The sequence below is a fragment of the Ranitomeya variabilis genome, chromosome 1, assembly GCF_051348905.1.
Source record: "Ranitomeya variabilis isolate aRanVar5 chromosome 1, aRanVar5.hap1, whole genome shotgun sequence".
Classification (NCBI taxonomy): Eukaryota; Metazoa; Chordata; class Amphibia; order Anura; family Dendrobatidae; genus Ranitomeya; species Ranitomeya variabilis.
The window spans coordinates 863,406,473-863,430,945 of NC_135232.1; positions in this window are offsets into that span (position 1 = coordinate 863,406,473).

Here is a 24,473-nt window from a genome sequence, read left to right on the forward strand (position 1 = left end):
CCGTCTTCGTCGCCGTTGGGAGCAGGGTTCTTTTTTGTGGCCAAGAAGGATGGCTCTCTGAGACCCTGTATAGATTACTGCCTTCTCAATAAAATCACGGTCAAATTTCAGTACCCTTTGCCTCTGTTGTCTGATTTGTTTGCTCGGATTAAGGGGGCTAGTTGGTTTATTACCAAGATTGACCTTCGAGGGGCGTATAATCTTGTGCGTATTAAACAGGGCAATGAATGGAAAACAGCATTTAATACGCCCGAGGGCCATTTTGAGTACCTGGTGATGCCATTCGGGCTTTCTAATGCTCCATCTGTGTTTCAGTCCTTTATGCACGACATCTTCCGGAAGTATCTGGATAGGTTTATGATCATATATTTGGATGATATTTTGGTCTTTTCGGATGATTGGGAGTCTCATGTAAGGCAGGTCAGGATGGTGTTCCAGGTCCTTCGTGCTAATGCGTTGTTTGTGAAGGGCTCTAAATGCCTCTTTGGAGTTCAGAAGGTTTCCTTTTTGGGCTTCATTTTTTCCCCTTCTACTATCGAGATGGATCCTGTCAAAGTTCAGGCCATTTATGATTGGACTCAACCTACATCTGTGAAGAGTCTTCAGAAGTTCCTGGGCTTTGCTAATTTTTACCATCGCTTCATCGCTAATTTTTCTAGTGTGGTTAAACCTTTGACTGATTTGACGAAGAAAGGCGCTGATGTGGTGAATTGGTCCCCTGCGGCCGTTGAGGCCTTTCAGGAGCTTAAACGTCGTTTTACTTCGGCCCCTGTGTTGCGTCAGCCAGATGTTTTGCTCCCTTTTCAGGTGGAGGTTGATGCTTCTGAGATTGGGGCAGGGGCTGTTTTGTCTCAGAGAAGTTCTGATGGCTCCTTGATGAAGCCGTGTGCTTTCTTTTCTAGAAAGTTTTCGCCTGCCGAGCGTAATTATGATGTCGGCAATCGGGAGTTGTTGGCTATGAAGTGGGCATTTGAGGAGTGGCGACATTGGCTTGAGGGAGCCAAACATCGCGTGGTGGTCCTGACTGATCACAAGAATCTGACTTACCTTGAGTCCGCCAAGTGGTTGAACCCTAGACAGGCTCGAGGTCACTGTTTTTCTCCCGTTTCGATTTTGTGGTCTCATACCTTCCGGGATCTAAGAATGTGAAGGCTGATGCCCTTTCTAGGAGTTTTTTGCCTGATTCTCCAGGAGTTCCTGAGCCGGCTGGTATTCTTAAAGAGGGGGTGATTCTGTCTGCCATCTTCCCTGATTTGCGGCGGGTGCTGCAGAAGTTTCAGGCTGATAGACCTGACCGCTGCCCAGTGGAGAAACTGTTTGTCCCTGATAGATGGACTAGTAGGGTTATTTCTGAGGTTCATTGTTCAGTGTTGGCTGGTCATCCTGGGATTTTTGGTACCAGAGATTTGGTTGCCAGGTCCTTTTGGTGGCCTTCCTTGTCACGGGATGTGCGTTCTTTTGTGCAGTCCTGTGGGACTTGTGCTCAGGCCAAACCTTGCTGTTCTCGTGCCAGTGGGTTGCTTTTGCCTTTGCCTGTCCCGAAGAAGCCCTGGACACATATTTCCATGGATTTTATTTCTGATCTTCCTGTCTCTCAAAGGATGTCTGTCATCTGGGTGGTTTGTGATCGGTTTTCTAAGATGGTCCATTGGGTACCCTTGCCTAAATTGCCTTCCTCCTCTGATTTGGTTCCATTATTTTTTCAGCATGTGGTTCGTTTGCATGGCATTCCGGAGAACATTGTGTCGGACAGAGGTTCCCAATTTGTTTCTAGGTTTTGGCGGTCCTTTTGTGCTAAGATGGGCATTGATTTGTCTTTTTCTTCAGCGTTCCATCCTCAGACAAATGGCCAAACGGAACGAACCAATCAGACCTTGGAAACCTATCTGAGATGCTTTGTTTCTGCTGATCAGGATGATTGGGTGACCTTCTTGCCATTGGCCGAGTTCGCCCTTAATAATCGGGCTAGTTCTGCTACTTTGGTTTCGCCTTTTTTTTGTAATTCTGGTTTTCATCCTCGTTTTTCTTCAGGGCAGGTTGAGTCTTCTGACTGTCCTGGTGTGGATTCTGTGGTGGACAGGTTGCAACAAATTTGGACTCACGTGTTGGACAATTTGACGTTGTCTCAGGAGAAGGCGCAACGTTTTGCTAACCGCCGTCGCTGTGTTGGTCCCCGACTTCGTGTTGGGGATTTGGTTTGGTTGTCTTCTCGTTATGTTCCTATGAAGGTTTCTTCTCCTAAGTTCAAGCCTCGTTTCATTGGTCCTTATAAGATTTCTGAAATTATCAATCCTGTGTCGTTTCGTTTGGCCCTTCCAACTTCTTTTGCCATCCATAATGTGTTCCATAGGTCGTTGTTGCGGAGGTATGTGGCGCCTATGGTTCCTTCCGTTGATCCTCCTGCTCCGGTGTTGGTTGAGGGGGAGTTGGAGTATGTGGTGGAGAAGATTTTAGATTCTCGTATTTCGAGATGGAAGCTTCAGTACCTGGTTAAATGGAAGGGCTATGGTCAGGAGGATAATTCCTGGGTTGTTGCCTCCGATGTCCATGCTGCCGATTTGGTTTGTGCCTTTCATTTGGCTCATCCTGATCGGCCTGGGGGCTCTGGTGAGGGTTCGGTGACCCCTCCTCAAGGGGGGGGGTACTGTTGTGAATTCCGTTCTCGGGCTCCCTCCTGTGGTCGTGAATGGTACTTTGGTGAGTTCTGTCCTTGGACAGCCTCTGGTGGCTTTGAGTGGAACTGCTGATCTTTGAGGTTGGCTTTCTCAGCTGCCCTCGTTTATTGCTTCTGCTCGCTTCCCTATTTAACTCTGCCCAGGTCGTTAGTTCATGCCAGCTGTCAATGTTTCAGTACTGGTTCAGATCTCTCTTGGAATTCTCAGATTACCTGACTACTCCAGCAGAAGCTAAGTCCTTGCTAGTCATTTGCTGTTTATTGGTTTTTGAATATATTTTTCAGTACATGCTATGTTTCAGTCCAGCCTGCTATTATGATATTTCCTTGCTAGCTGGAAGCTTTGGGGGTGCAGAGCTGCACCTCCACACCGTGAGTCGGTGTGGAGGTCTTTTTGCACACTCTGCGTGGTTTTTGTAGTTTTTTATACTGACCGCATAGTTCCCTTTCCTATCCTCTGTCTTTCTAGAGAAGATTCGGCCTCCTTTTCTAAAATCTGTTTCATTCCTGTGTTTGTCACTTCCCTCTTAACTCACAGTTAATATTTGTGGGGGGCTACCTTTACTTTGGGGAATTTCTCTGAGGCAAGGTAGGCTACTATTTCTATCTTTAGGGGTAGTTAGCTCTTAGGCTGTGTAGAGGCGTCTAGGGAGAGTTAGGTACGCTCCACGGCTATTTCTAGTGTGTGTGATAGGATTAGGGATTGCGGTCAGTAGAGTTACCACTTCCTCAGAGCTTGTCCCAGGTTTTCTATTTTAACCATCAGGTCACTTCGGGTGCTCCTAACCACCAGGTCATAACACATGACCCAATTTGGCATTCAAGTCTTGCATAATAATGAGTAAATCTGCTGTTGCTGAGTAGACTTTTATAGCTTTGACATGGACAGGCACTCATAGTGTTATCAAGATGACTGTATCACTGACTGCATTAAACTTCAAGAGATTGCCAACCAATATTCAGTTGAGAGTAAAAGTGACACTGTTTCCTTTTCGGTTATCATTGGCAGAGTTTAAAACACATTGTTCTTTTGACTGAAAATGTCCAGATTGAGTCCTAAATTAGTTAATTTCGAGTCAGTCAAATCCGATTTTGTCTATTTTGGTTTTGACAAGTCGAGTTTGCCTTGGTTCATACATTCCAAGTTCCAAGCTTTATGACATCTCTGCAGCTTTTGATTTTCCCTTTCTAACAAGTAACACCAGCACCAAGATGTCTTTGCGGCTTTGATCCTTTCACATCATGAGTATTACTCATACTCAGGTTGACCATCGGCTCTTCCCCGTTAGATTATTGAGTGCCTTCCAACCAAAAGGGCCCATCTTCCAGCACTATATTGAATTCCTTTAGCTGTACTCTCTATTAAGTTTCTTTGGCATAATACAGAAGATGATTTCCAGGCCTTTCTTCCACGCAGTAATGTAGCACCTGTGAAACCACACAGGTCAGAGATATGAGTTGTCAATACAATCCACCTTACCATGCAACGTTCTGCTGCTGGCGCTGGGCTTAGTCACAATACACATATGAAATTTAGTCATAATATACACAACAAATACACAATAACATATCAAATAGACAATACACACAACAAATACACAATACAGACCAAAAAATAGTGTCCATATAATACCAACAATACCAATATATGCGATTCACAAATATTCCCAATTGATAGTTCCCAAGTATTACAAACCAAATAATAGCAATCATATAATACCAATATATAATACCCAAATAACAGACATACAGTACCCAAGTAATTCCGTTCAAGTAATAAAACATCCTCTAGCTTCCATCCTGGCTTTTAAGTTAATTGCTATATATTTATTTATTTGTTTGATTGTGGGAGCACACAGTGAAAAATAAATTTATATAGCTAACTGAGGGAAGTGCAAAGTGTGTAATGACTTTATATTTTTATTTTAGGAGGGAGTATACAGTGTGCAATGGAGTAAAATTACTATTAGGCAGCAATCATTTATATCCTTGTTGAGTGCATATAAAGCATCATGTTATTGACAGCACATATCCTGTCTACACAGAAAGAGTGACGTAGATCGAAGATTTTTAAGTTTGCTAAAAACTCATCTCACGTGGCAAATGATCATTTACTCATTCATTAGGCAATTGCCACCTATTTAGACAGAACAACAGTATAATCAGGAATTGAGTGTTGCTTGCAACGTTCATTACCGATTATGGGCCTTTAGATGGAAAAAGCATCTGATGCAATATAATGAAAAGGAAACTGGACAGTTAGGTATTTAAGGGCTTAGTACAGATTTTTTTTTACATATGTCAAAGCAGTCAAGAAATAAATACAAAACTATGAAAACAAGAATGTAAACTGAAACCAATGATCGACAATGAACTACAATAAAAACATTTTATAACACATAAAACTACAAGTCAATAGAAAAGTAGCGATTGAATAGATATTATAAATATTATTTGCAGTGCTGGAACTCACACACCAATTGTTCTCCTTTCTAACCAAAAAAAGTAACACATTCACGTCAAATATACATGATTATATTATTTACTTTCAATATCTCAAGCAGATATTTCTACTGCAGTATGTTTTTCAGGGGGTAAACTAATGACTTATAGAATACCATGCTGGATCAATTGTCCAACCTAATTAAAAGTAACTCAAATGCAATACATTAAAATATATAAACAACATTATTACACTATGTTGATATGAGCGATATCATAACCATGTGGTGGGAAAGGCTTAAGAGTGTGAGTATGGTTGTGCCTTAAATGATTATTTATGACTGGTGAATTAATGGCCTGTATTCCGAGTTCCCTGTCAGGCTTTGCTCACTGTTTTAACATACTCCATGCTGACAAGGTTCATGTCAGACAGAGCCCCCTGTCATTTGCTCTATTCATTACTAGCTTTGCTCTGAGAGCTGTCACCACCCCCTGGTAAGAGTTCTTCAATTCAGACAACGCTGATACCAGCCCTGGCAGCAGGGTGGAGACACAGTTAGAATACAACTTAAATTTACAGTTTTTTTTTCTTTCTCGGCTTCACATGAAGTAAATGAATGTATGCTTCAAACAGGTATCTACACATCTCAATGCATAATAAGAAATGTAGTTGTAAAAGTAGTCTGAATGAAATCATATTAATTTACTGCACTTAACATTAGCAACAATCACTTCTCGTAGACAATATACAACTACATTACATTTCCATACAACATTTCAGAAGTTGCAGAGTTGGAAGAAACAATGGTATCCAACAATGTCAGCCTATTGTTTTTCTAAATATGTTCTGTTCATCCAGAAGAAAGATAAACACATCCTTCTACAAGACTCCATACTGTAATGACAATTATTTGCCTTGGTTAATCATACCAACATTTTGATGCATACATTCGTACAAGACCTCGTTAAGACTAATGTCTTGTTTTATTTGCTTATGCATTGTGACATTGAGCCCCACAGTGAAAAAAGCTGTTCCACTGAGTGTGGTGACTGCCCTTTCATATACAAGTATGCATATGAACAAGATTACATGAAATATTATTTCACCTTTGTAATAAATTAACAGAAAATGAGACACCTCACACTTTCATGATTGTAGCATCCCTGTATGTAAACTAGACCATGATCTTGGACTGCCATAGAAAATCCATTGAGAAAGTGTTCAATGGCTTAAATTTGATGTAAATACACATTAGAGTAGGAAAATCAAGCAATTTGAGAGATTTTGAACTAGTTAAGGTCATCATACTGTAAGCTAGCCATACAACAGTGTGGAAAGTATAATGAGAATGTTGTAATTGTGTAAAAACAAACAGCAAAAGGGATCCTGCGGTCATAAACAACTCATCAGCAAAAGGTGTCAGAGACAGAAGTCAAGAATTATATCAGCGAAGAGGTAGGGCACAGTCAATCAAATTACAGCAATTACTAGACATCCTCTTATAAATACTCTCAAACTGCTGCTAAAAATAAAATGTATATTTACCTCACATACTGAAGCCATTTCTGGATTATAAGCCTTGTGCCCCTATGTATGCATATTTAAAATTTAACGCAGCACCTTCGGGACGTTCATAAGGAGTTGTCCAGTAGTGTACAACCCCTTTATAGCTGACGAAGGTGGAGTAATGAGGTGGGCAATATTTTTTGGCAGAGCCTTGGTTCTTTGATACTGAAGCATTGCGACTAAGTTTTCCCAGCTCCCTTGTATTCACCTTGCTCAAAGCTAAACACTTTTAGGTTATGTGCACACGTTCCGGATTATTCACTGATTTTTTGCGCTTTTTTTCGCATACATGCATACATTATGCATCCCATCATTTCCAATGCATTCCGCAATTTTTGTGCACATGTTGCAGATTTTTTCACAAAAAACGCATGCGGAAAAATACGCAGCATGTTCATTAATTTTGCGGATTTTTTGCGGATTTCCCACTATGTTATTGAATTGGGAAGCTCCGGAAAAACCGCGAAAAATCCACACAAAAACCGCACAAAAAACACGACAAAACCGCGAGTAAAACGCGAGAAAAACGCATGTGGATTTTATGCAGAAAATCTCCGGTTTTGCTCAGGAAATTTCCGCATAAAATCCTGACGTGTGCACATAGCCTAAAGGTGTGTTCTTAAGTTTGATAGTTATCTCCTATCCAAAGTATAGGTGATACATTTCCAATCACTAGGGGTCCGACCGCCATGACACCCAAATATCCCAGGAATCGGGGGCTCTGAAGAGCCTTGGCTGGCTGAATGGAGCAGAGGTCGATCATGTTCACTGCATCTCCATTCATTCTAATAGCAGCGCCAAAGATCAGTCGAGCGCTGCACTTGGCAATCTTTGGAACTCCCATTATGAATGGAGAGGCAGTGTGCTTTATGCACCTCCACCTCATTTAGTTGAAGCTCTTTAGAGCTCCGGATCTTGGGATCGGTCGGAGCCACAGTAGTTTGACCCATAGCGATTGGAAAGTTAAATCCTATCCTGTGGATAGGATAACACCCCTCTAAAAAGGAGGATATCAATTTTAATTTTTGTTCTTGTTTTTTCCATCCTTTTTGCATAGTCATATCATTTTAACTTCTCTATCATCAAAGCCATGTGAAGGCTTGTTTTTTGCAAGATGAGTTCTAGTTTTCAAAAACAACATTCAGTCTATCATATAATGTACTAAAATGTGGAAAAAAAATTCAAAGGAGGTAAAAATGATGAAAAAAGCATAAATTCCACCATTGTTTTTTGGGTTTCATTTTTACAGCAGTTGTACGATCAATATAATTATAGTGATAACAAACTTGGACCTATTATTATTATTATATGCAAATTGCCTCTTCTGAGAAAAAGAGGACTTAACTCTATAGCGCCACCTGTTGGAAGTAGCGATCCTACAAGTCACAATCAATCCTCTAGCGAGTCGTGCAATATGACTTAGGATAAAAGCCAAATCAGTATCTCAATTCGCAGACACGGTGTTTCGGGCTGTTGGCCCTCGTCAGTGCGAAGCATGAGAACTGATTTGGCTAGGTGAGAGGCTCTGGACTGGGGTCTAAAGGGTAACGTTTCTCCTTATGGAGAGTGACATACCAGCTGGCTTATCAAGGCAAGGAGGTTTATTTGCCGTACAATGCTCCTCTGGGAAATTAAATATGCAAATTGCCTCTTCTGAGAAAAAGAGGACTTAACTCTATAGCGCCACCTGTTGGAAGTAGCGATATTATTATTATAGTAACTTAAAACTTTTTTGAACTTTGTAAAAAAAAAATTTGTTTCTGACACTATTTTATGAGACCCATACCTTTTTTGTCTGTCACCAAAGCTGTGTTATGGCTTGTTTTCTGAATGCTGAGTAGTAGTTTTTATTAATACCATTTTGAGGTCTACAGTATATGATGTTTTGATAGCTTTTTATTAACATTTTTGAGGGTGGTACTGTGATTTAAAAATGGCAATTTAGGTTTTTCGATTTTTTTTATTTTCTTTATGGTGTCCTCTTTACAGTTAAATAATTTTATGCTTTCATCTATCATACTTTTAGGAATGGGGGAATGAGAATGATTTGAGTTTTTAGTTTATTGGTTTATTTTTTCAATCACTAGAGAAAAGAGGATCTTTTGAAATGTGAATTCTCTGACTTCACAGAATTTTCCCAAAAAGTTTGATTTGCAGAGAAAAATCTGCACAAGACTCAATATTAGAAAGGTTGTAATTACTCGGAAAATACACGTGTGGAAGAGGAAAGAGAGAGAGAGAGAATCTCATTTACGATAAGACCTTAAACTTCACAGATAAGAAAGAGAAGATCCAACTTTTTCTAGAGGAGAGACTTCCCCAGTGACTCTGAAGATGGAAAATGAATTTGCCATACAAACTGTGTTCCGCTGGAACTGCTGATCTGCGATGAACAAGGTACTTATCACCACCAAGGTATGATCATTTGTTATAACTGTAGTGTGTAGTGTAGTTCAGCAGTGTGGGAAATGGTGCTGGTCAGGTTTTAATTTTTGCAAACCATGAATCAAATCTCATGATGTTTGAATTCATGTGACACAGCGAACTTCAGAAAAGTTAACTTGACCTCGATTGATTCCTTCATCTTTACCTTTTACTTTAATTTATAAGGAACTTGAAAATAGACTCGCTTGATTGCAGGTCTTTCAGCAGACCGTCGGCTGACTTGGAAAATAATTGCCACATGGCAATTGTGTTGGAAAGGAAGAAAAGCCCTGGGCACCCGAACGCATGCCCCAGCAGGATCATGCCACTTACATTCTGTGGTTGGCAGCAGTACTTAATTGGTTAAACAGTGATCAGAGCTTGCTCTGATTATTGCTGCTAGAGACAGATGTTGGCTGTATACACTCTACTAGATGAATGTCTCTAATAAATTGGCCATTTGTTTTAACCTTTAGAGAAAAATAATGTTAAAAAAACAAAACTATTTTATCTAAAAAAAAGTTTATTTTGTAAGCATGATTAACACAGAAACATTAGACAAAACGTCAAATTAGGTCATGTTTGTTAGGCAATTTTGGATCTCAAGCCTTATCTGCCTCTGCGGTCTCCCAATCAGGCCTGGCCGCTAAGATTGTTGCTTAGAAATGACGAGGGTCCCAGCGTCTTGCACTGCTTTGTAGTGTCCATGTGGTTACTGTTGGCTTTCCAGCTAAAGTCTATGGTAACCAGTGGCATACAGAGGCAGCCCTACCCCCTGGAGTCTAAGTCCAGAAATCATCTTACTGAGCATGTCTGTGATGTGGCATCTTCTCATTGGTGTTCGGACGCTAACTGCTCTGGTGATGCGGCAGCTCCAGATTTGCCCACTGGCGTCTTCTCGTCCAACTGCGCGTGAGTGTTTGTGGTAGAGCCTAGTGCACAAGAGGCTTCCAGCGGAGCACGTGGGGGTTCTAGCGTCAATTGTGTTTCAGTGTGTGTGTGCGTAAATATGTTACCACTCTGTTCTTGTGTGTGATTCGCTCTTGTACCAGTGTCTGTGTGTCTAGGCAGGTAGTGTAGGGTGGGAATCCCCGCTTGGGTTAGCATCTGTTTCCATAGTGTGTGCAGTTAGCACAAGCTGAGTTACAGAGCAAGTCCAACCTTAGCCTAGACTTCCCTGGGAGAGCGATAGGGTACCACACCTAGCATCATATTTTCTTCTTATCCTGTGACATTTTAGAGTTGTGTACTTCGCTTACTGTTTTCATATGCGCCCTGTCTGTATGCTTTTGTGTGTGTTCAGCGGGGTCAGTTGCGGGGCAATCTCAGCCCACGTGCTTTACCCTGCGAGTTTAACAGGGTATTGTACACTTCTCATTTTACAGTGCCGCTTGGTGGTTAGCTTAGTTTGGTGCTTATATTTTTCTGTGCCTCTCGATGGTTGCTGAGCTTGGTACTTATATTTTCTGAGCTTGTCACTCTGCGCCCCGTTTGCTCTTTGTGGTTTTTATGCAGTGTATTCGCAAATTTTTATCTGTCATTATTTACACTAGCAGCAGTTTAACATCTCTGCACTGTGGACCCCAGGTTGCGATTGCACTTCATTATTTAATTTAGTTAGTGCAGTCCGCCAACCCTAACAATGTTGACTTGATTAAGCTTCACAAAGTGATGGTCTCTACAGAATTAAGACATGTTCATGGAACTAATAAGAGTGCTTGGAATGCAAACAGCCTCTGATGTCCTATAAAGCTATTTTTCCTTAGTTACAAATTTGTAGTATGGTTTATGCACTTAGAAACAGCAACTAGCCTGTTTCTCCGAAAATAAGACAGTGTCTTTATAATAATTTTTGCTCCCAAAGATGCGCTAGGTCTTATTTTCAGGGGATGTCTTATTTTTATTGCAAATGACTTTCGACTAACCTCTGCACTAATCCGTACCTCCCACTCCCTACTCCAAGACTTCTCCCGTGCTGCGCCAATCCTCTGGAATGCTCTACCCAAGATATTAGGACTATCCACAATTTGCATAGTTTTAGGCGCTCGCTCAAAACACATTTGTTCAGAGCGGCCTACCACATTAACTAATCAAACTAATCAAAGTCATTTTATGTTTGTGGGCGTGTAGCCCATTCACTATCTCCATCTATCCCCCACCCTCTGAAAATGGCTGAACCATCATTGTAAATACATCATTGTAATTACACTCCTGTACTTTGTATCTCCACCTCATTGTAGATTGTAAGCTCTCATGAGCAGGGTCATCTTATTTTGCTTTATTATTGTATTGTTAACATTGTTACCTATGACTGTTGTGTTTGAAACTGTCAAACTGTAAAGCGCTGCGGAATATGTTGGCGCTATATAAATAAAGATTATTCTTATTATTTTACGTGATGTGCTAATTCTGGGGTGGCTGTGGGCTTCTATTTTTTGTCTTGGACAGCCAATAACACTGGACTGTCCCAGCCTGATAATACGGTAGAAGTGCCCAGCTTTATCTGTGCTGGTTTTAAATAGTAGGGGGTCCCTGCACCTTTTTAAATTTAATATTTAAAAGAAAAAAAGTATCTATTTATCTCTGTAATTTCAATGCTGCATTTCATGTTATACTGGTCCCATGCACATTAGGAGCTCCCATATACATTAGGAGCTCCCACACACATTAGGCCCCATGCACATTAGCAGCTCCCACGCACATTAGCAGCTCCCACACACATTAGGCCCCACACACATTAGGCCCCATACTATACACATTATGGTTTTCACATGTTGAATTTTCACACCCAATACTGTAATACAGTTTACTCTCTTCTTCCCACACATGCACAGGGCTCCCTGGTACCTGTAGTTCCCCACAGCTCCTCACACTGTACAGTGCCTTGCGAAAGCATTTGGCTCTCTGGAACTTTTCAACCTTTTCCCACATATGCGTCAAACATAAAGATACCAAATGTCAATTTTTGGTGAAGAATCAAGAACAAGTGGAACACAATTGTGAAGTTGAACGAAATTTATTGGTTATTTTAAAATTTTGTGGAAAATTCAAAAACTGAAAAGGGGGGCATGCAATATTATTCGGCCCCTTTATCTTAATACTATCACCTTTTGCTGTGATTACAGCTGCAAGTCGCTTGGGGTATGTCTCTATCAGTTTTGTACATCGACAGACTGAAATTCTCACCCATTCTTCCTTGGCAAACAGCTCGAGCTCAGTGAGGTTTGATAGAGATCATTTGTGAATAGCAGTTTTCAGCTCTTTACACAGATTCTCGATTGGATAGAGGTCTGGACTTTGACTTGGCCATTCCAACACCTGGGTATGTTTATTTGTGAACCATTTCATTGTAGATTATGCTTTATGTTTGGGACCATTGTCTTGTTGGAAGACAAATCTCCGACCCAGTCTCAGGTCTTTTGCAGACTCCAACAGGTTTTCTTCAAGAATGGTCCTGTACTTGGCTCCATCCATCTTCCCATCAATTTTAACCATTTTCCCTGTCCCTGCTGAAGAAAAGCAGGCCCAAACCATGATGCTGCCACCACCATGTTTGGCAGTTGGGTGGTGTGTTCCGGGTGATGAGCTGTGTTGCCTTTACGCCAAACATATCTTTTGGCATTGTTGCCAGAAAGTTCAATTTTGGTTCCATCTGACCAGAGCACCTTCTTCCACATGTTTGGCATGTCTCCCAGGTGGCTTTTTGCAGACTTTAAATGACACTTTTTATGGATATCTTTTAGAAATGGCTTTCTTCTTGCCACTCTTCCATAAAGGCTAGATTTGTGCAGTGTAGGACTAATTGTTGTCCTATGGACAGACTGATCCACCTCAGCTGTAGATCTCTGCAGTTCATCCAGAGTGATCATGGGCTTCTTGGCTGCATTTCTGACCAGTCTTCTCCTTGTTTGAGATGAAAGTTTAGAGGGACGGCCGGGTCTTGGTAGATTTGCAGTGGTATGATACTCCTTCCATTTCAATATGATCGCTTGCACAGTGCTCCTTGGGATGTTTAAAGTTTTGGAAATCATTTTGTATCTAAATCCGGCTTTAAACTTCTCCACAACAGTATCACGGACCTGCCTGTTGTGTTCCTTGGTCTTCATGATGCTCTCTGTGCTTCAAACAGAACCCTGAGACTATCACAGAACAGGTGCAATTTATCGGAGACTTGATTACACACAGGTGGATTATATTTGTCATCATTAGGAATTTTTAATATTGGATAATTCAGAGATCCACAATGAACTTCTGAAGTGAGTTTACTGCACTGAAAGTAAAGGGGGCGAATAATATTGCACATCCCACTTTTCAGTTTTTAAATTTCCACAAAAATGTAAAATAACCAATACATTTCATTCAACTTCACAATTGTGTTCCACTTGTTGTTGATTCTTCACCAAAGATTTACATTTGGTATGTTTATGATTGAAGCATGATATGGAGGAAAAGGCTGAAAAGTTCCAGGGAGCCAAATCCTTTTGCAAGGCACTGTACATCGGGGTCTTGCAATCACTATTGAGGCATGGCACCTCACACTTGTCTGGTGCTGCAGGGGATAATGAGCGCTCCTGCCCCCTCGTGATCGGGTGACCGCAGCACCCGCACACATCATCACTCTGAGCTGTCTGTGCATGGGTCCCTGAGGGTGTGCCCCTGCTCTTCGGGTGGAGGCTGCCGGTGCTGCCTGTCTGCATGGGGATGGCCACTCCCCATGCACAGTGCAGGGGAATATCCATGTGAATATCCAGGAGAGGGACCCCGCAGTTGCGTGGTGTTCCCTGGAAGCAGGAGCAGTTCAAGCAGCTCACTACAGGCACCGGCCCTTTTAGCACTTGCCAGAAGTGCCCGATGCTCAGTCTGGCCCTGGAGACTACCGTATGGTATGGTGGCAGGAGACAGGTTAATGACAGACCGACAGTTGACATCGAGGAAGGTGGCAGACGACGGGCCTCTTGATGCCTTGCCTGCACCTTTACAAGTGATAGCCACAGAACAGAACATCGGGGTTGGCGACCGGTCTTCATGTCCTGCAACGGACAGTAACGGTAGGGGGCTATGGCGGTGGGTGAAAAAGAATCACAGCTGTATGCTCTAGCTTTGCTAAGTCTTACTTTCGGGGAGGCCTTATATTTAGCAGTTCTACAAAACCACAGCTAGGTCTTATTTTCGGGGAAACAGGGTATGAAATGTAGTGGTGATTCCACTTTGAAGTATTAATTTTCTTGCAACTGGTAAAGGCATAATTTACCTTCATACAGTATTCTATATGTACAATTGTATGACATTCAAGGATTACCAGTCAATGTACTGTAATTTTATTAATGGCTGTGCCTAATCTAACTTCGGACATCTCATTTCTATTTAAGAAAAAATACCTCCATAAAAAAAGCATAGAACTATACCTACTAATCAGTGAAGAGGATACAGTGCTCGCCTATGCAGTGCTCTTCAATCAGCTGATTAGCAGAGGTGTTGAGAGCCCATACCCCCACTCATCTTATATTGAAGGTCTATCCTAAGAATAGGCCATCAATTTCTTAGTCCACAATAAACCCTTTAACTCTGAATTTGCTAGTAAAGGTGTATAAATATGGGTTTTCTAAGCCACATAACTTGATTAAAGACTAGTCTGAATATCCATTTTGCTTACACATAAATCTTATTATGATAGAACTAATCCACATTTTTCACATCTTATACTGTATGTAGAAAAATCTTCCAATTCCCTAAAATATAGTCATCTTTCAGATAACATACAATATTCTACTTACAAGCTACATTGACATCAATAATTGAAATCAACAAACCATAGTGCCACTTTAAAATTCACACCAATGACATAGTCAAAAGGATTTTCTATGGCAATACATTCATTGCCAATTCATAACTAAGCTAGATTATAAAAATGCTTGACTGTAGGGAATCTGACCTTCGAAATCTACACCGATCCGCACAATGAAGTGGTGTCAAGCATATTCATTTCTTTTACGCTTTCATATAGTGCTTTGCATACATCATCATCACACAGTGCTTTACAAACATCATCATCATGTTGTTCCTCATTGTGTACACAGGCACAGACCTATAAATGTAAGTGTATTGAGGGTATGAAAATTTGGACCATGGATATGATGGATATTTCCATTAGTACAATACTGTCGAGGATGATAGTTGCTAATTAGATGGAATATTAGAAAGTCAAAATATGTTTAAATACAGGTGTACAATTGATCTACAATATGTTAACAGAACACAGCAACTTTCTTATTTAAACAGATTGCAATATAACGCCAAACTTTAAAATCTAATACACCATTTTAATCATTTATAGCTTTAAATGCTTTACGTCCAGCAAATAAGTATACTAGGGATGAATGCTGTATGAAATCCTGTAAGTAAATAAAAATTCAATAAGTCTGCACAGAGAGGATTTTTTTGCCAGCCAACAAGGTAAAATAATATTGTTTAATTCTTATGGCCGAAAAAGATGTCAGTTGCGGTTTACATTTCACAGCCAGTAATTTTATTTTCCTGCCCACAGTGGAGAGATTTTCACAAACAGACATAACACATAATAACAGCGTCTATGTAAGAGCAAAAACTAGAAGCTTTATTGGGATGAAAGAGGAATAATAAATGTAAGAGACCTCACATACGACCATAATATAATAAATTAGGAGGATTAATGGAATTGCAAACTACAGTAACCTGCACGAGTAGACTGCCTGGTTTATGGAGCTTGATAATACAGTTTATCAGTGGCTCCATGGGAATTCCCACAATATATTAAGTGTGGTGCAACAATAAAGCACGCACAGTAAGAGGCATGTCTCTTTTGACACACATTCTCTTCCCACACTGACTTTACCAAGGAAACTACTATGCAGCAGTTTAATTAAAGTGCACTGCAATGAATTAGTCCAGGCCCCAGACCCCTGACAGAGAGGAGCCTGGCAGTACCACAGGAGCTTGTTCCTCACTGACACCAATGACAACAGAAAACCTGGGAAAAAAAATGAGCAGCTATGAAAGTGATAGTGCCGCTGTACAGGTCCTCACCTGTCAATCAAATTTTATGTCACGAGCTAAGAGTATAACTCTGATAGGTTCTTTCAAGATATTAATATTATGTACAAATACAAGACTTTTTTTTTACAAAAACAATTGACCATCTCATGTACATTGCATCTTACAATTCCTAATTTGAAGCATGTTTGATAAAAAAAAGCTATAAATAAAATGTAGCAAGGGAGCACAACATGGACAATTTGGTATTTCCCTTGAGTTACAGTCAGGCAGTAATTTAATGAATGGTCAATGCAATTCTGACGACTCCATTTTTTATTGATATTTTATTGCCGTCTTTTATTGATCTCATAAGTTGGTTTAACATTATGGAACATCAAATGTGTCTTTTTATCAACTAACAGTCCATTATCTTCACCAATTTACATGAAATCCCTTCAGCTAATTCATTATATGCTTAGCATTGACTACAAACTAAAGTGATAGATATCATTATAGAAAAATTCCAATGATGAAGTTTTATTGAAATGCTAGACATGATACTTTAGAGACTGGTGGGAAGTGTCGCCACACCAGTCATGGCGCCGACTGATGATCTCCTTAGGTGTCATGTAAAGCATGTGACCCTATCCTATCATCACTTGATCTCTGCAATGCAAATGATCATTTATCATTGTCTTACATAGACAAGACTCAGGTGGCACAGAATGGTGCACTACTGTCTCTCATAATGAACGGTGTAATTACAAAAATTCCGACTGCTCATCCCAGTTCCTAGGGAAACCATTCTGGAAACAGTTATCAAACCACAGACAGGTTAAATAGATTACTGAGTATTGACATAAGGCAAAAAACACAGTAACAGCAAATTATTTTTACATGTGATTAAGATCAAAGCCTTAAAAATGAAGAGTAAAATAATACTGAGATTGTGCATTTATTCTAAAATTAATTTCCAAAAATCATCAGCTTTTCACTCTGTCACAATGAGTCTGCTAATGTGGGAATGTCAGAAACAGTCCATAGGCAAAAGCAATAGAGCAAAATAAAATATTTTAACTTCTAATTTCAGATAATAGCATAAAATATAATATAATACAACATAATATCTCAGTCACTAGAACAAATTCCAAAATATTGACAAGACTGGCTTTCAAAGAACATTTTTTTAACCTGTAACATAAAAGTAAGATTAATCATATATATTTCATTACAATATTTCCAGTTTTACTCAAATTAGTTGATACAAAAATGAATACAACTCACATCAGAACACTAAAAGGCCACACAGACTCAAAGGAAGGGACAAATGAATGCAGAATTGTAGACAATACCTACTACCAAGATCCAACTGACATCATCACATCGTTTGGGCTAGGACTAGACATGACATGCCAGTCTAGGGAAAATTTTTACTTTCTCATTTCAAGTTTTCTCATGACAGTTTTGCAAGATGAGTTTAAAACATTTTTTACTGTGAAACTATGTCATTGATTTGCCACTAGCCCTGACCCAAACCTAACTGATGTTTGGCTGTTACATCTTTTTCCATCCTACTATTCAACAAATCCAAGAAACATTTGCATTTTCCTGTAAGAAATAGTCCTTAATTTTATTTGCTATATTGAAAAAATAGTCTAGCGATATCACTGTTGATGTCATTCGCAACACTTTTATTACATAAACTAGCACATTTACAGTATCACACAAACTAGCCACTTAACCAATTGTATATTTTTATGCAACTTGGGTTTAGTGTTTCAAACATGCCCGTGTCAAAACTACCTATTTTTTCAGTAGGTAATGAAAGAACTACCTTCAATATGAGCCCACCAGCAGTGGGCTCATGTACATTGAGCACATAAAGCCAAGAGCTTAACATCTCGCATACTGAGCATGTGCAGTATAGCAAGGTGCATTGTCATCATCTGACTATTTTCTTGTTAATGTATAAATCCTTAAAAAGAAAATGTAATTTTAATATTTATTTCTTAAATTAATTCACATGAAAATAAGCAACTTTGTAATATATCTTATCAGAGAAATGTACTTCTTTCTTCTCTTGGATTAATCTTTCACTGACAATTCAGAGGTAAAATATGTAGCCAGTGAAGGCAGATTTTCCCATTATTGACACGTTATTGACACATTGACAGCTGTTGCTTTAAAAATTCTATGGTGGGAGGATCTATAGGCAAATATTCTGCTGCAAGTACTCATGAAACGGCAGTTACAATTGTGCAAAGAACTTTATTTGAACCAGTCATCATCTCCAATCTCAGTAATGGTAAATTCTATATTCACTGAAGACAGATTTTACTTGTGAATTGAGCTAGAAAGAATGAGAAAGAAGCAGATTTCTCTGATGAAATATATCCTAAGTTTCATATTTTCACATGTACTGTATGCCCTGGCTGAATGGATCAGAGGTTGATCGTGCGCACCAACGCTTCATGCATTCTTAATGGAAGTACTGGAGATTGCCTAGCGCAGTGCTCAGTTGATCTTTGCCACCCAGCACAGTGCTCAGCTGAAATTTTATTTTTTTGTCCCTTAAGTATGCATTAAACTGTGATAATTCAATCACGTACTATATACTACGTATATAGTGAAAATCGCAGTTCTCTATGAAGCTCAGCCATTGGCTGATCTTCACAGGATAACAAGGAAGGGCTTCAGTAGACATCTGGCTGCTATGATCACCCATCGGTGCCCCACAATCGCGTCATCATCAGTGATTGACAGCGCATTTCATTGGTTAACAGCAGCTATCAGAGCTCAGCTACCGGCTATATGATACTATATAGCCGGCATTATCGATATGTGGAAAGCTCAGCTCCTCAGTCCTCTCCACAAATGTGCATCCCCACAATCATATATATGTATGTGATTTTTCATTATGGGATTAAGGACTTTAGATCACATTGTTCAAAATACCCATCTTGAACATATTATTCAATTTACAAAGAGGATTTAGCAGTGAACTGTATTTGCAAAATGATGGGCACATCACATGTGGACATCCATCCATTTGGGCCCACAAGAAAATAATGATCTTATCGCTATACCCCTTTAAATAATCATTCTAAATTCAGTTTTATGTAGAAATAATTAGCTGATGAAAGCCTAATTCATTTTGGTGTCTTCTATTTTTTCCCCTACCCATAACTTGGCAATCTCCATCTCTTAAAGCTCCCTCAGTAAATAATTCCCACCATAAATAACAACATATCTTCCTTACAACAGTTATTAATTTGAGTGTAACTACAGGAGTCAAATTCTTTCTTCGCACCTGAGTTTGAGAGCTCTGGCTCCACTCCCAAAGTTGAGAATTCCTGCTGTGGATCCTGACACAAGAAAGACTATATTTCTCATGATAAACATTTCTGCTACCCTCTGTAAATGGTGGACAATGCATCAAGTTGACTAATTATAATGAGTCTGAACACCAGACACTCTGCCTTAGGGATTGTCTTGTCTTCTTAACCCATTCATTTCGGCAGCGCTTACAAAGAGATGATCTAGTCTCTGCTGGGAGCGCTTTTGAGGCACAAAGTGTAAAAATTATAACCTTTCATATCAATGATTGAATACTTATCTACGAATGCTCAATCATCAAGACATCAGGTAGACTAGGTAAGGTCTTCCTATTTATACATATATAAAATATGGCTATATTTCAACCTGAAATATTAAAAGAAAAATGTAAATTAGCAAATGGTCTCAGCTGGGACTGGGCTTCATAAGACAAAAGGGCTTTTAAATATATTACAGCACCCGTCAAAATGTCTATACCCACTGGAAGTATATGTGTAGTATTGCTTCTCTACTAATATACATAGCAATCTATTTTTAAATTAAGTGAAATACTTTCAGAATAATATTAATTGATCCCTATTTTTTAACCAAAAATTAGAAAACTACTGCCAGACATACAGAGAGAGGCTAAGGGAGTGCTCTGCTCATGGATACTGCAGATTGAAATTATATCTGGTAGATGTCATCTCTCCTAGTAACCAACTGTCACCCTTTTGATCTTTATTCAACTTTTTCACCAATATGAATCTAGCTTTATTATGCTGCCCATATGTGGAATTTATTGATGTGACAATTCTAATTTGAAAGGATTATCTACTTTTGAGGTCAATTTTTTTAAATTAATTAAATGCATATATTTGGGGAAAAAATTATTTTGCAATTGGGTTCCATTAAAAATTTGCAAAGCTTACTTTCTTTAGTCTCCGTGTTGTACAATTTATTGCTGGATGCAGAATTAATTAACTGTGTATCCATCAGTCACCTTCTTTTCACAGTTTTACAGAAGATTTTGTAGATCTTTTACAGATACTTAATTTAACCCCTTAATAGCATCTGCCATAGATGTACGACGCTGCGAGACGTGCGATCCCACAAACTGTCATTGATGTAAGGCAGGAGGATCGTGTTGGTTCACTTGGAGAACCGGCGTGATCATCAGCAGGTGTCAGCGCTATATTATAGCTGATGCCCTGCAGAAACACCCACAAATGGTTCTAGCACCAATCGCAGGCATTTAACCCTTCTGATGTCACTGTCAATAGTGACAACTACATTGATTGGCATAGAAGAGGGAGGGAGCTCCCTCGCTGCTCCAATCGGCACAATGCGATTGTGATCACGTTGTGCCAATGGTTTCCATGGTGACAATGCAAAAGCATTGCAGAGTATTAGATCAATGATCAGACAATGAAAAGTTGATGTCCCATCCTGGAATAAAATAAAAAAGTAGAAATAAAGTTTTTAAAAATTGTAAAACTATTTAAAAAAAATCACAAAATAAAGAACAAAAAATGAAAAAAAATTATACCAGTAAATACATACAGTATAGTTAATGTAAAAACAAAATGAACAAAGTACACGTATTTGGTATCACCTCACCCGTAACGACCCGCTCTATAAAACTGTCCCACTAGTTAACCCCTTCAGTGAACACCGCAAAACAAATAAATAAAAAATCTGTCATAAAACAATGCTTTTTCATCATTTAACCAATCAGAAAGTGGAGTAAAATGCTATAAAAAAAAAAAAATCGAATGCAACTAAAAATGGTATAGCTGAAAATGTCTTCTTGCCCCACAAAAAACCACTGGGCCTCTCTGACCTTTCCCAGCACCTGCGCACGGCAGTACTTTGCTCTACCCTCAACAGGGCAGATAAGTATGTCTGCACAGGAGCGCGATGCTGAGCAGACTGTGTGGATGATGCAAGGTCACATCATCCACATGAAGCAAGCAGGAGGATGGCATCGCAAGAAGATGGGAGGCGCCAGACCAAGAAGAGCGACACCCCTTGACCAGGACCATGCTGCAGGTGAGTATAATAAAAGTTATTTTTCTAGTCTTGCAGGTTGGGGGCAGATATACAGCATTATAGAATGCTGTATATCAGCACTGAAAGGCGGTGGCCGCAACTAGTATCGGCCTAACCTGGTGACAGGTTCCCTTTAAGTTAATAAAAATAAAACAAAATAACAGTCCACTGCTCCTCTGACCTCTCCCCTCTCCCTCCTCTCAAACACATCCAGTCTGCTCATCATACACTATCCCAGCCAAAGTCCTAATATAAGCGTTAGTGGAAACTCAATCATTTACCGAACTTTGGCTGAATTTTGCCGATTTTGAGGAAAATGCAAACAAATCCGAATGTGCAAGGTTTGAGCCAAACTTGAAATTGGCGAACATTTCTGAACAATTTTGCTCATCTATAATCTAGAAAAATGCAAAACTTTAAATTTATCATCAATATAAATTCACCCAAAATTAACTTGTAAATATCAGACCCTAAATTGAATTCTGGAAAATTTGATTAAAATATTATATCCATTAACAATTTAGATTGAATGAATTAACTGTATGTTACTTATTATTAAGCTATTTACTAACTAAATTAAAAAAGGTCACTATTACATGTTAACTGCATTAATATAAAGATACATTGGAAACAAAAATGTAAGGAAATGTAAATAATATAATAAACTATTGTAATGTATTCCTCCAAACTATGTATATTACACTACATACAGAAGTGAAATAAGTACTCACATCACATTAATGCAATGGGATTGTTAAATGTTTAACATTAGCAGCAGGAAACATCATATAGATTCCATTTGCATATCATATTGTGCATTAAACGCTGGCATAATAGCATGTGCAACAATGGCCGGTGACTTCAAAAAGAAGAGGTCTGTATTGAAAATGAAACAGTGCACCTCAATGACTTATTTGAGTTGTCTTTAACCTTAGATGTTACAAGTTCAACAGTTCAGTACATGTGAAGTAGTCATTCCAGGAGTTCTGGAATAGTATGAAGTAAGCGTACACACTGATGTACATGCACATGAAAACCTGCTATTCTCTTACAGAATTCTGTTTTCTTACAATATTTTAAAGGTGTAATTATGAAACTGACATAAAATGTATATTAACCAATGTTGCACTTTTTTACTCTTAACTACAACCCTTAATACTATAATCGATTATATATTTCACATTTACATGCATATTTCTTAACACCCATGAAATAGCACAAAAAATGATTGAACTATAGTGTATTAGAAAAAGCCAGTTAAAAACAGCAAACATGAATACATGATAAAAACACAAGATGTGCAGGAGTGTTAGCACCACGGCGGATCCTTGCTCTGACAGGCAGGGTCAACAGCGTGTTTCTTCACTCACCCATGCTGCAGATGGTTCTTTCCTTCCCCATTCTCGGCATGTTTCTAGCCATCCTCTTGCTATGTCCTTAGGTCTCGCACGTGAGCGCGCCCGCCCTCTTCAATGGCCAGCGCATGCACTTGCTATCTCCTCCCCAGCCAATGGCTATGAAACACCATGTATATATTGCTTCCTCCCCACTGGGGAGGTGCCTGAGCAACCTTCCTGTTTCAGTCTTTGTTGTGTAAGGTTGCATACCAGTGCAAGTCCTGCCTGCTGTACTGCAAATGCAAATCCTGCCTGTTGAACTCCAAGTACAAATCCTCCTTGCTGCACTCTGAAGCAAATCCTGCTTGCTGCACTCTGAAGCAAATCCTGCCTGCTGCACTCTGAAGCAAATCCTGCCTGCTGCACTCTGAAGCAAATCCTGCCTGCTGCACTCTGAAGCAAATGCTGCCTGCTGCACTCTGAAGCACTCTGACAATAAACTCTGTCTCTGACACAAACTCTGTCTGCTGCACTGTGATAAGAACTCGGACAGCTGCACTCTGATGCAAGCTCTGCCTGCTGCTCCATCCAGTCTGTCCTTCGGGTCCAGCTGGTCTGTCCTGGAGTGGCACCTGGTCTTCTTTGGGAGCCAAGTCTAACCTCACCATCAGAGGTTCTAGTGAATAGTCAGGTGATCACATAGTCACGCCCCTCCAGGCTCTCTGCGGTCCATGGCACAGTGGTTCCACAAATCATGATTGTGACAGTTTCCTCAGGCCATGGACCCCGCTGGATCCCGGATTCCATCAGATAAGACCATGTACCAAGAGTTCCGTTGACAGAAAAGCATACAAGAGAAGTTGTCTATGAAGTTGCAGTCCCTGACTACCAAGATGGAGACCTTAAACATCTCTCCAGAGTCTCCTCATACAACCGGATCTTCTCCAGAGACCTCTCAGTCAGTCTGCTTAGTTTGAGCTTCAGGTCCCTGACTCACAGCCCCACCATGCTTCTGAGCTCGGTTGGAATAATGAAGTGTTGGTGGCAACATTCTGGGAGGGACTCTCTGGAAACATAAAGGATGAGTTAGCAGGTCGCGACCTACCAACTGCCTTCAACGACCTGGTCTCCCTTGCAATCCCTATAGACCTTCGTTTCCAGGAGCGCGCCCGTGAGGTGGCACATGAGAGAGGATCACGGCATCTGGCTCTGTCCTTTCAGAGACCACTTGTTCCTCCTCCCTCCCTTGTCGAGGCCTCACCAGAGCCCATGCAGGTCGACCGCTTTGTTCTTGCCAGTCAGTGACAGAGGGATCGCCGTGCTAAAGGCCAGTGCCTGTATTGTGGTGACACAGATCACTTCATTCGCACCTGCCTGGTAAGGCTGGAAAACTCCAGCATCTAGGTTCCGTAGGAGAGGACTTCCTAGATGGAAAAGACTCCTCTCAACCCCTGACTCTTACTGTGGCCGTGACAACCGGCGAATCCCAGTTTGTTGAGTCAGTGTATGTGGATTCTGGGGCAGCGGGAAACTTTGTTCTCTGGGCTGTAGTGGATCGCTTCCAAATTCCAGCCCATCCACTTCAAAACCCTCTGACTATAACTTCTGTTGATGGGAGAACTCTTCGCGAGGCGGTTCGCCTGGTTACTGA